The following is a 12,258-nucleotide window of genomic DNA, read 5'->3' as shown; positions in this document are numbered from 1 at the left end:
TGGCTCAGGCCTGTAATCCCAGCACATTGGGAGGTCGAGGCGGGTGGATCACTTGAGGTCAGGAGCTCAAGATCAGCCTGGCCAACATGGTGAAACCCCGTCTCTACTAAAAATACAAAAAACATTTAGCTGGGTGTGGTGGCCCATGCCTGTAATCCCAGCTACTCTGGAGGCTGAGACAGGAGAATCGCTTGAACCCGGGAGGCGGAGGTTGCAGTGAGCTGAGATGGCGTCACTGCACTCAGTCTGGGCGACAGAGTGAGACTCTGTCTCATCAAAAAAAAAAAAAAAAAAAGTAGATTAAATGGAAACAATTTTTTTTTTCTTTTTGAGATGGAGTCTCACTCTGTCACCCAGGCTGGAGTGCAGTGGCACGATCTTGGCTCACTGCAACCTCCGCCTCCCGGGTTCAAGCAATTCTCCTGTCTCAGCCTCCAGAGTAGCTGAGATTACAGGCATGGGCCACCACACCCAGCTAAAAGTTTTTTGTATCTTTAGTAGAGACAGGGTTTCACCATATTGGCCAGGCTAGTCTCAAACTCCTGACCTCGTGATCCACCTGCCTCGGCCTCCCAAAATGCTGGGATTACAGGTGTGAGCCACTGCGCCTGGCCAGAATGGAAATAATTTTATTATCAAGGTCACTCAATTCTCTGAACTCCTTGCAAATTATATACCAAAAACCAGACCATAGTCTAGCATCACCAGGAATTATTATTTTTAATGGTCTACCACCAAACAACTTAGTGGGTACCTCCTTCAATGTCACTGGAAGCAAAGAATTACTAACCAACTGATTTGAAAATAGAATTTGCAACCTGGAACTTGCATCTATGTCAGGGTTTTCTCTAGGATCTCAAACTTATTTAGGAGGGCAAACATCCTACTCTTTTACATTTCCCTGTAATAACTTGGGTTAAAAAAATCAAAATAATTCTTTTAAAAGATGAATGAGTACTTTTTAAAACTTTACAAAAAGGTATGCTCATGAGCCAGGTGCAGTAGCATGCCTATAGTCGCAGCTACTCAGGAGGCTAAGGTGGGAGAATCACTTGAGCCCAGGAGTTCAAGTCTAGCCTGGGCAACATAGCAACACCCCATCACTAAAAATAAAAAAAAACAGTTATGTTCATAACCCCTTAACAATTTCTTAAATCTCCATATGGCCAGCAAATCATTTAAAAGCAAAAAATCATTAAGCCAAAAAAAAACCCTAGATTAGACCTTATAAAGGGCCAAATTATCAATTCTAGATTAAAAGAACTGACAGAACTAAAGAAAATGAAGTAAAGAGACAAAGGAAAGAATAAGCTGCTTAATTTCAAAGAGGATTCAGAGGCTACCAAGACAGCAGTTTTCTCAATGTCTAGAACACTCAGCTAAAAGAAATGGACAGGGTTAGAGAAACATAGACTGTGACGCTGTGCTGGGTCCTTTCTTTTTAGTATTTTTTGTAGAGACAGAGTATTTCCCTATATTGCCCAGGCTGGTCTCGAACTGCTGGCCTCAAGTGATCCCTCCTGCCTCCCAAAGTGCTGGGATTACAGGAATGAGACCCCATGCGCTGCCTGAATTGGGTTATTTATGATCATGTCATCCAAGCCCCTGGATTAATGATGAAAAACCAAGATCCAAGGAGGTACAATGGTGTGCTTGATGGTCAGCTTCAGTGGGATAAGCAGCCAGAGCAGAGTGCACATTTCTTTTTGGAGAGCAAGATGTATGGGTCATTTCATCTTCTTTAACAGCACTTTATTTAGATATAAGAGGAGCAGGGCCAGGTGCAATGACTCATGCCTGTAATCCCAGCACTTTGGGAAGCGAGGTGGGAGGATTGCTTGAGCCTAGGAGTTTGTGACCAGCCTGTGCAACACAGTGAGATGCATTTTTACAAAAAATAAAAAATTAGCTGGGCATGGTGGTGCACACCTGTGGTCCCTGCTACTTGGGAGGCAGAGGTAGGAGGACTGCTTGAGCCTGGGAGGTTGAGCATGCAGTGAGCTGTGACTGTGCCACTGCACTCCAGCCTGGGCAACAGAGCAAGACCCCGTCTCAAAAAAAAAAAAAAAAAAAAAGAGGAGCAGTCTGATACTCATAATATAGAATTTTAATGCATATGTGAAACAATAATATTCTAATGTCCAGAATTACATGGAAGCCAAAATTACACTTACTACAAAATTTGAGGAGGAAAAACCTTGTGTCTCAAAGCCTAGTATGCTTTTTACTACCCTGGGAGAGACAAGAGTCCCCCAAAACTGCTAGAAAGGGCTGGCAGGCTCTCATTCACCAGCCTGGGTAACTTGATGAGCTATTTCTCATTTGTAGACATCAGGAGAGGGTAAAAAGGATTTAAAGTGCTCTGAAAAATCTGACACTCCATGACTTTTTCTTAGGAAAAAAATTACAAGTAATCCTATCTCTATCAAAAAAAAAAAAGTTAATCTGCTAATTGTACATTTCTGGACACTAAGTTTTTACCTGAGCCACTGCTTCAACGCCTGACTCTCTCTAGGGCCTTTTCCTTGCCCCCAATATTTCTCTTTCCCGCCACCTTCCATCTTTGCAGATGTGAGCTAGACCTATGGTTTTCAAAAGAACTGGCATGTGTCTGCACCAAGGTTATTACCAGTCGTAATGCATTGAGAAAAAGGTCAACATTGTGAGTTTCCCATTAAGCTAAATTTGTTCAATTTTACACTTGGAGATTATACCCTTTCCAACAGGAGATGGCATTTGTTTATTTTGAATGTGCATCATTAATAAAAGAAAAATCAAGCCGTCTCCCAAATTAAAAGCCTTTTTTTTTTTGATAAATGAGCCTGTGAAATTCCAAACAGTATGAACCTCAGGGAGACATGGCTAAGGCCTGGGGAGATGAAGAGAGTGTCACTATAGGTTATGCAAAGGTAAGCTTGGTTCTAAATCAGGGCATCCTGCTGACCTCCAACTCCAACCTTCGCTTGCCACCACCACATCCAATGACCTTTTAATGGGGCCCATCAATGTCACTCTCCAACTGCTAATCACTTTTCTCTTGCAATGAATCAAACTTTACAGGCTCCTAACCTTGGCCAAGGTTTCCAGAACATGCTTTAATGAGAGTCCATGGCTAAATAAGGATTTTGATAATTTACTTAATAAAGTGATACCAGAACAAAATACTTAATAAAATGTCGTGTGTCCATAATGCTTTTAATGTGACAAAGGGATGCCTGAGCACAATTTTCTGGTAGATCGTACATTCCTCTGGATATTTGCAAGTAAAACGGAAGCCATAACCGGGCTCTGCCAATCCATGAGCCCACAGCCAGGGGACGGGGGGAGAGGGGCACCTCAAGCCAAATAAATGCCATGTGAGATCTGAGAGCTGAACATCACCTGTTCCCTTGCTTCCACATTCATTTTCAGTTCAGAGACCTCTGTAGTGTATACTGTGGATGCAGCAAAGGTCACTATATAAGTCTCTTTGTTCTATGAGACTACTTTGAATCCACTGAGTGTACCTCCAGATTTGCATTCTTAAATCTGTAGGTACACCCAGTACCTCCAGAATACGGCACTAGAATACGGTCTCAGCATGTAGCAAACATAGAGGCACTCAAGCCATCAGACTGAATGATGAACGAGAGCCCTGGCCACAGAGATGCAGGCGACCACATTACCAGGGGAGGGAGGACATGCTGACTCTGCACATAGGTGAGCATTTGGGGCTGCCTGCAAGTCCACACAGCTACCAGCCTCTGTGACCCTCTCCAAGCCAACAGCCATCTCAATTGATGCTCCCTAAATGTCCCTCCACCTCTCTCAGGTCAGCTATTTTGCAGGCTGGTGGGTATAGAGCACTAGGGTAGGACAGTACTAATTTGCTCTCTGTATATTGGAATAATTCATACCACCAAATGCACTGCAGCAGTGAGGTTCTGCAACATTTGCCATCATGTCCCCACTTTGACGTAACCTCCCCGTTTCTATAGCATTTGTGAGGCTTTTCCTACAGGCACTTTCAATGTTTACTGAGTTTGCGCTTATGGGATGTTATGGGGTAAAAGATGTTCGTGAAGACCCTCATAACTAAGCACAAAACCAGCCACCGTGATGGACCACCAAAGGCCAGCAGGACCGCCCTGTGCAAGGTGCACAGGCAGAGGTGAGCACCTCAGTTCTGGTGAGGATCAACATCTTTGAATGAGAAAGTCTAAGTGGAGATGCTCATTTTACACCCAAGATCAGGCCCTTCTAAGGGCCCTGAAGGACCATCTCCTGTAGGACTGGAGGATGCCTTTCGAAATGAGTGCTGGTTGCCAACTTGACCTTGTTTCCTCAGCAGCACACCTCCACTGTGAGCCTGAGAGGCTGGGAACCAGGGGAGGGCTCAAGGGCGATGCAGGGAGAAGGCCATCCACAGAAGCTGTTCTGAATTAGCTACGCCTCTGTAAGTTCGAGGAAGGAACCCAAAATGCTCAGAGGATTGCCTGGGTTAAAAATCCATCAATCAGAAGTGCAACCTGTTTCACTTCCTTTGTATAAAGCGTTTGACCCTCAGCACAATCTCTTTTGCTTTCTGTCATCACACTTGAGAAATGTATAGTGCTTTTCAGCTACTCCTGACAAAAATTTAAGTTTGATCACGATTTGTGTCCCTAGATAGGGACCGGAGCTGCACACGTCCACACATGGGCACCCCAGCCCGTCATATGCAGACTTGACTGTAGACCAGTAGCAACCATATCTCCTGTTCTTCAGCACAGGTAACATCAACCATGTCCTTGGTCCCAAAGGCTGTGTCTGAAGGTTGCCAGTAAGGAGACAGTGTCTGTAGGAGCCAGCCGTGGCTCTTCAGTGAAAGTTCTCATGTCTGAGCAACTAATCCCGAGAGAGCTGGAAGGTGCAGCTGTTGTTCACACACACGCTCAGCCAGTAGTCAATCTGGAACACTCCAAGTGTCATTCATGGGTTTTTTTTTTTTTTAATGGCAGGCAGGACACAGTATATCTTGTTTTATTGAACCTGAGAAATTGCTCAATGATCTGACATGCTGCAAGGACCAATAACTGGCTCTCTGGCTCCAAAAGGGGAAGTTTAAAATATGTATTTTAAAAACAGGACAGAAAAACCAATAGCCCCAAGTCAGGAGATCTGAATTTTTCCTCAAAATTTGTATGAGAAACCCTTAGAAGTGATTTATTATCATAAAAGGTAGAAATTGCAAAATAAGGTAAGAATGTAATCACTTGTTTGTAGAGATTTGGTGTCACATTCACAAAAATGTTGTGTTAATGGTCGCTATTACAATTGCTCTCTCTTGCTCTCCTGTATAACTTTACCATACAGAGTACAGATTTAGAACTTAGTATTGATCAAATTTGTTATTGTCCTTTTATGTAATACCCGTTTAAACACTGGGTAGTTGATCTTTGGCAAATATCTAATCACAAATCCAATACTCTTTCTATTTGAAATCAGACTCAAATGATATCATTTCACTTGCTGCAAGCCTTAAGATCTCCCCTCTCCCCTCTCTTCTCTCCCCTCTCTCTCTCTCTCCCCTCCTCTTCCTCTTTCTCTCTCACAAAGGTCACAGTCATGTCCTTGGTTGATGTTTAATTACTTCAAATATAATTACTTTTTTGTATATGAAATATTTTCAAACTAGGTTTTATAGAGATTCTCAGGAAATGAGACAGGCCACTCCAGGGAACACAAGTTGCACTTGCAGGGGAAGCCTGTCCTCTTCCTGTTCCTAACACAGACTGGGCTCTCTGGGCCTCGGTGCTATTGACATTTGGGGCTGGGTCAGTCTTTGTTGTCTATGGGGGCTATCCTACACACTGGTGGATGGTTAGCAGCATCCTTGGCCTCTATCCACTAGATGCCAGTAGCATCTCCACCCCCACCCCTACGATGTGACAGTCAAAAATGTCTCCAGACATTGCCAAATGTCCCCTTGGGGAGAGCAGTTGAGAAATGCTGATGTGGACCTAGAAGGTTTGGGCTCATGGGTCAGAGAGACCTGGCTTTAACTCCAAATTTTTTTTTTTTTTGAGGCGAAGTCTCGCTCTTGTCCCCCAGGCTGGAGTGCAGTGGTGCAATCTTGGCTCACTGCAACCTCCGCCTCCCGGGTTCAAGCGATTCTCCTGCCTCAGCCTCCCAAGTAGCTGGGATTACAGGCGCCTACCACCACACCCAGCTAATTTCTGTATTTTTAGTAGAGACGGGTTTCACCATGTTGGCCAGGCTGGTCTCGAACTCCTGACCTCAGGAGATCTGCCCGCCTTGGCCTCCCAAAGCGCTGGGATTACAGGTGTAAGCCACCGCGCCTGGCCTTCAACTCCAATTTCTTACTAGCCAGATAATCTTGCTCAGTTTCCCCAGCTTTCTTTCTTCCCTGTTCCTTCACTGTAAAAACATGAGTCATTACACATCCTTCATAGGGCTATGGACGGTGAGAAAAAAATAGACAAAACCTTTAGTGGGCACCCAGTGAATATTAGTTCTTTCTTTCCTTACTCTTGCTTGCTCTCACTGCTCTTATTTCAACACTAGAACCTCAGGACGATGGAAGAGGGGAGATGAAGGGGGAGGGTTTGTTCTCCACTATATTAGCAGAATGATTCTAACACGAGGATATTCCACACACAGCTCCTGTACTCACACTGTACCTCAACGAGGATTAAAAGTTATAAAGGCATGTTCTACCCCAAACATGCTTACAAAACACTCCTAATCCTTTCAAACGCTTTGGGATTATTGTTTCACCAGGGTTGTAATCAGCTACAGATCAATGCCCAGGTGGACCTTGATTTTTTTAAATGGTATAAAACAATACACACATTTAACACCCTAAGGGGACGTTTTACATTACAAAATGAACTAGGTTTTGGAGACCTTTTTTTTTTTTAAGATGGAGTTTTGCTCTTGTTCCCCAGGCTGGAGTACAGTGGTGTGATCTCGGATGACTACCAATCTCTTCTCTGTTGCTATAGACTAATTGTATTTTTTTAGAATTGTGTATAAAGAAAATCATATAGTAAGTTTTGTATCTGGTTCAGTGATTTTGAGACAGACGAATGTTGTTTTCTGATTCAGTATTACATTTCCTCTTATTGATTAGTGTTATTCTATTGTTAAAATCTACAAAATATTTTTATGCATTCTTTTGATGGACATTTGGGCTGCCACCAAATTTTGGCTATTACAAATAAAGCTTCCGTGAATATTCTTGTAGAAATCCATCTTTATACATAAACTTTCATTTAATGCATTTATATTAATAGAAGTGCAGTTCTTACCTCAAAAAGTATGTGTATAATTGACTGTGTACGAAATTGCTAAAGCACTTCCAGAGTTTTAGTAATCTTTTATACAATCACCAGCAATCATCGAGAGTTCTATTTGTAACTTTTCACACATTTACTGTTGTCAATATTTCTAATTTTAGTCCTAGTGGGTGTTAGATGACATGTAACTATGACTTTAATTTACATTTTCTGATAACTCACATGCTTTTTTTTTGGCCATTTGTGTATCTTCCTTTGTGAGAATGCTAACTCAAAGTCTAAAATAATCGCTCATTTTATATTGACTTATATGATAGTTTGGGCCTTCCAAAAAGCAAATGCTAAAATGAGATTAGACATGCAAGAGATTTATTGGGGAAACAACTGTGAAAAAAAATAGAGCCAAAGAAAGCAGGGCGATCTTTAGACCACAATGCTGGTCTGACACCTGTGAAGGAAAGGAAAGGGGAAGGAAAGTGAATTGGGTAGGAAGAATGTCAGACCACTGCAGCACCATATGGAAAAGACTCAGAAGAGTTGATGGGGAGTCCTGAAACCAAAGTAATCCACTAAGGAGTCCCCCATCTCATGGGAACAGGCCTGCATTAGCACAGCTGGTGTGCTCCATTACGGGTAGACACAGCAGTGACCAGCATAGCCTCAGGGAAAATGTGAGACAGCAGCAGGGGCCTGCAGTCAGTTGCACCTTCTCAGAAAGAGATTAGAGCCCCCACTTCCCACTCCACCCCACAAACCTTCTTTCTGCAGGTTCTAGCAATACTCCTGTGTGGTGCAAGTGCCTCTCCCTCTCTCTCTGAGGGGAAATGTAGAAGAGGAAAGTTGGTGGAACTAACTGCTGGCCTGTTTGAAAATTTATGCTCAGGGCCACACTGCTACTCCTTCTATTTCTCCTCCATTATCCATTTTAAAGTCTTATCCTCGCTGTCACCTTGGCAGGTCTTACTGGCTTATCTGGTGTGACCCAAACCATTTTCTCTGCAGTATCTGAGCCCTGGAAATCACACTCTTATCAGGCCAGTATTGCTATATGTATTTAGTACCCAGAACCACCTAGTACATCACCTGGGTTCAGCACATCTACAGCCCCCTGCGCTCACTGCTTGGAAGCAGTGTTACGTCTTCTTGTCTACCAGAGTCAATTGCCTCTGATTTATGGTGACTCCTCTTCTCATCTGCTGGTTCCTGGTCACAAAAAGTCCAAAGAGCCCTGGCAGTTGCCATAACTTGTGGCCCAGTGGAATTCTTTATTTGACTCTGGCAAGAGTGTGCCACACTGGGAACCACGACCTTCAGTTCAATTGAAATCGGAGTTGTGGGAATGCATAACACAAACCATCTCAGTCTTAGAGACTGATTGTATATCACTTTTCATTCCTTGGCATCCTTTTTTATTGAGGACAATGAACCATATAAATCTTTAATTTAATGCATGTAATGCACCCAGAAGGATAATACCCATTCTTTCAGAGTGTTGCCTCTAAACTGGCATTTTAACTGTGCTTTTAGAAGGCTGTGTCAGAGCTCTGTGGGGCCAGCTGCTTCAGGATAATGCATTATATATTACAACCATTGCATTTCATGATCATGGACTACTTGAGGTCTTAGGCTGTGCAGTAAAGAAGGGAAAGCAATAATAGGCATAAAAATTAAAAAGGAAGATGTAAAAGTGTCTGTATAGAATGAATATGCTATCTTCTTAGTAGAATACGTTAAATAATCTGCTTAAAGAAACCAATTGAAACTATTAAGTTAGTTTAGCAGAGCAACAGGGCATAACAGCAATATACAAAAATCGATTGTAATTCTATATAGTGATAATAAACAAATGGCAATTTAAATTAAAATTACAACATAATCACATGAAAAAACATGAAATACTTAAAATATGCAACAAAATATGTGCAATGATATCAGCCAGCACAGTATTGACATAAGGCTATACATATAGAACAACGGAACAGGATGGAAGCAGTGATATGCAAAAAATTAACTTGAAAGAGATCATAGACCTGTTCAGAAAACCTAAAACTATAAATCTTCCATAAGAAAACACAGGAGAAGAGAATTGTCCTCAGCTTAGGCAAAGATTTATTAGGCAAAAAAAGCATTAAGTTAGAAAGTTAAAAAGCATTAATCATAAAAGAAAAAAATTATAAATTACACTCCATCAAAATTTAAAGCTCCTGCTTTTGAAAGATTCTAAACATGAAAAAGCAAAAGATATATCAGAGAAAATATATGTAATAATCTGTTAAAAAGCTCTAATCCAGAATAAAGACTTCTTTCTAACTCATTAACATGACAAATAATTTAAGAAAGAACTGGAGACAGAAAGAAGCAGAGATAACCAAGAAAGATATATAAATGGCAAAAAAAAAAAATCACACAAAACCCTGCTCAACTTCATTAGTTGAAATACAAGTTGAAACCTCAGTGAGATACCACTACACATGCTACAGAATGATTAAAATTAAAAAGACTGGTCAAGGCAAACATTGATAAGGATGACTTCTGGTGGGAATGCAAAATGGCACAGTCACTTTGGAAACTATTTTGTTAATTCCTTGGATAGTTAAACATATACTTGTCAAATGATTTACCAATACCACTTTTAGACATTTACCCAAGAAAAATGAACACACATATGCTCCCTAATGCATGTGAATGTTCATAGAACTAGAAAGTGGTGTGGGCATACCACAACTGGTCTATCACACATGAATAAGCAAAAAAAAATGACACATCCATACAATGTAATACTGCTTAGCAATGAAAAGGAAGGGAATATTGATACGCACAATATCAATATCTTTTTGTGAAAGAAGCCTGACACATGAGACATTGCATTGTATAATTCCACTTATACAAAATTCTAGAAAAAGTAAAACTATAGTGAAGAAAGTTCATCAATTATTGCAAGAGATGGGAGTAGGACATTGACTAATGGGACGTGCAGAAACTAAGGGGTGATGGTAATTTCCCACATCTTTGATTCTGATGATATTTAACTGACGATATATATGTCACAAATCATCTAAACATATACATAAAATCGGTGAATATTTCTATGTATGTCAAACCACAGGAATGGTGATTTAAAACAAAAGCACATTATCAACACTGTCATAATGAACCTCCAGAGGGCTTCAGTTTAGCTAGAACTAATGAAAGCATACAAAATACCTTCCAGAATTACTGCCTAAGGACAGGTGACCAGAGCACTTCTCCAGCAGCTTTCAGCCCTTGTGTGGTTTGTTACTTAATCTTGTCCATCATAGCTACGTAGGTTCTTGGGACAAGGCCCTGGAGCAGAAAGAAGAAAGACATCTGCTGTCCAGGGAGGCTAGATTCTTGTCTTCATGCTTGTCCTAATTAAAAAATATTATTTTCTTTCTTCCTGTTCAGAAAGTTGGCCCTTACCTAGATGAAGTCAGAGTCTTGGTTTATAGCCAAAATAAAAGAGGGTTAAAAATCAAGAGTTTTGCCACAATGAGATATCATCTCACACCAGTTAGAATGGCAATTAGTAAAGTCAGGAAACAATAGATGCTGACGAGGCTGTGAAGAAATAGGAACGCTTTTACCCTGTTGATGGGAATGTAAATTAGTTCAACCACTGTGGAAGACCGTATGGCAATTCGTCATGGATCTAGAACCAGAAATACCACTTTACCCAGCAATCCCATTACTGGGCGTATACCCAAAGGAATATAAATCATTCTACTATAAAGACACATGCACACATATGTTTATTGCAGCACTATTTACAATAGCAAAGACATGGAACCAACCCAAATGCCCACCAATGATAGACTGGACAAAGAAAATATGGTACATATACACCATTCAATACTATGCAACCATAAAAGGGAATGAGATAATGTCCTCTGCTGGGACATGCACGAAACAGGAAACCATCATCGTCACAAACTAACACAGGAACAGAAAACTAAATACCTCATGTTCTCACTCATAAGTGGGAGCTTAACAATGAGAAAACATGGACACAGAGAGAGGAACAACACACATCAGGGTCTGTTGAGGGGTACGGGGCGAGGGGAGGGAACTCAGAGGATGAGTCAATAGGTGCAGCAAATCACCATGGCACACATATACCTATGTAACTAACCTGCATGTTCCGCACATGTATCCCGTTTTCTGTTGTTCTTGTTGCTTTTTTTTTTAGAAGAAATTAAAAAAAGAATCAGAAGTTTTGGTTGTAATATCAAATTTGCCACTAACTGGCTATATGTGTTGCAAGAAGTCAGTTTTATTTCTGTGTCAAATTTTTCTCATTTGTAAATACAGGGGTTGAGTAGTTGTTTTCAACATTTTTTAAAAAACTAATATTGGTGTGTTGCTCATCCAACCGAATTTACTCAACAATAATTTATTTGACCACCACTATTGAGGTGTGTGTTTGTGTATGTATGTTTGTGTGTGTATGTTTGTGTGTGTATATATATACACACACACAAATATATATACACATACATACATATATATTCACATATATACACACATGTGCAAATATATGCTAATGACAACTTCAGATACGTGACAATTTTCATATTTCAGTGATATAACTACAGAAAAAAAGCAAATAAACTAATCATTTAGTCTATACAGTTTTATCATGGCTAAATGTTCATTTTCCATTAGCTATTTTGAAATATTAAAAACCAGCTACTGAGCTCTTTCCATTAGTAATTATTGCCTTTCAGTAAGATCTTTCCACTTACAGAAACAAATATATTTGTAATCCCTAAAGACCCTTCCTCACATTTCTGATTATCTGCTTCTATGTCTCTTGATTGCTCTCCAAAGATAGATAAAAACAAAGTAAACTATGGATCTTATAAAATATAGCATTTGTAATACAACAGTATTAGTAAATTCATGTAAAGGGGAAAACCATGAACCAATTCAATTGCATTTAATATAAAATGTCAACTAT

The sequence above is a fragment of the Gorilla gorilla genome, chromosome 7 (genome assembly GCF_029281585.2).
Source record: "Gorilla gorilla gorilla isolate KB3781 chromosome 7, NHGRI_mGorGor1-v2.1_pri, whole genome shotgun sequence".
Taxonomy (NCBI): domain Eukaryota; kingdom Metazoa; phylum Chordata; class Mammalia; order Primates; family Hominidae; genus Gorilla; species Gorilla gorilla.
The sequence above is the reverse complement of the archived record's forward strand: the minus strand, read 5'-3'. Positions refer to the sequence as shown.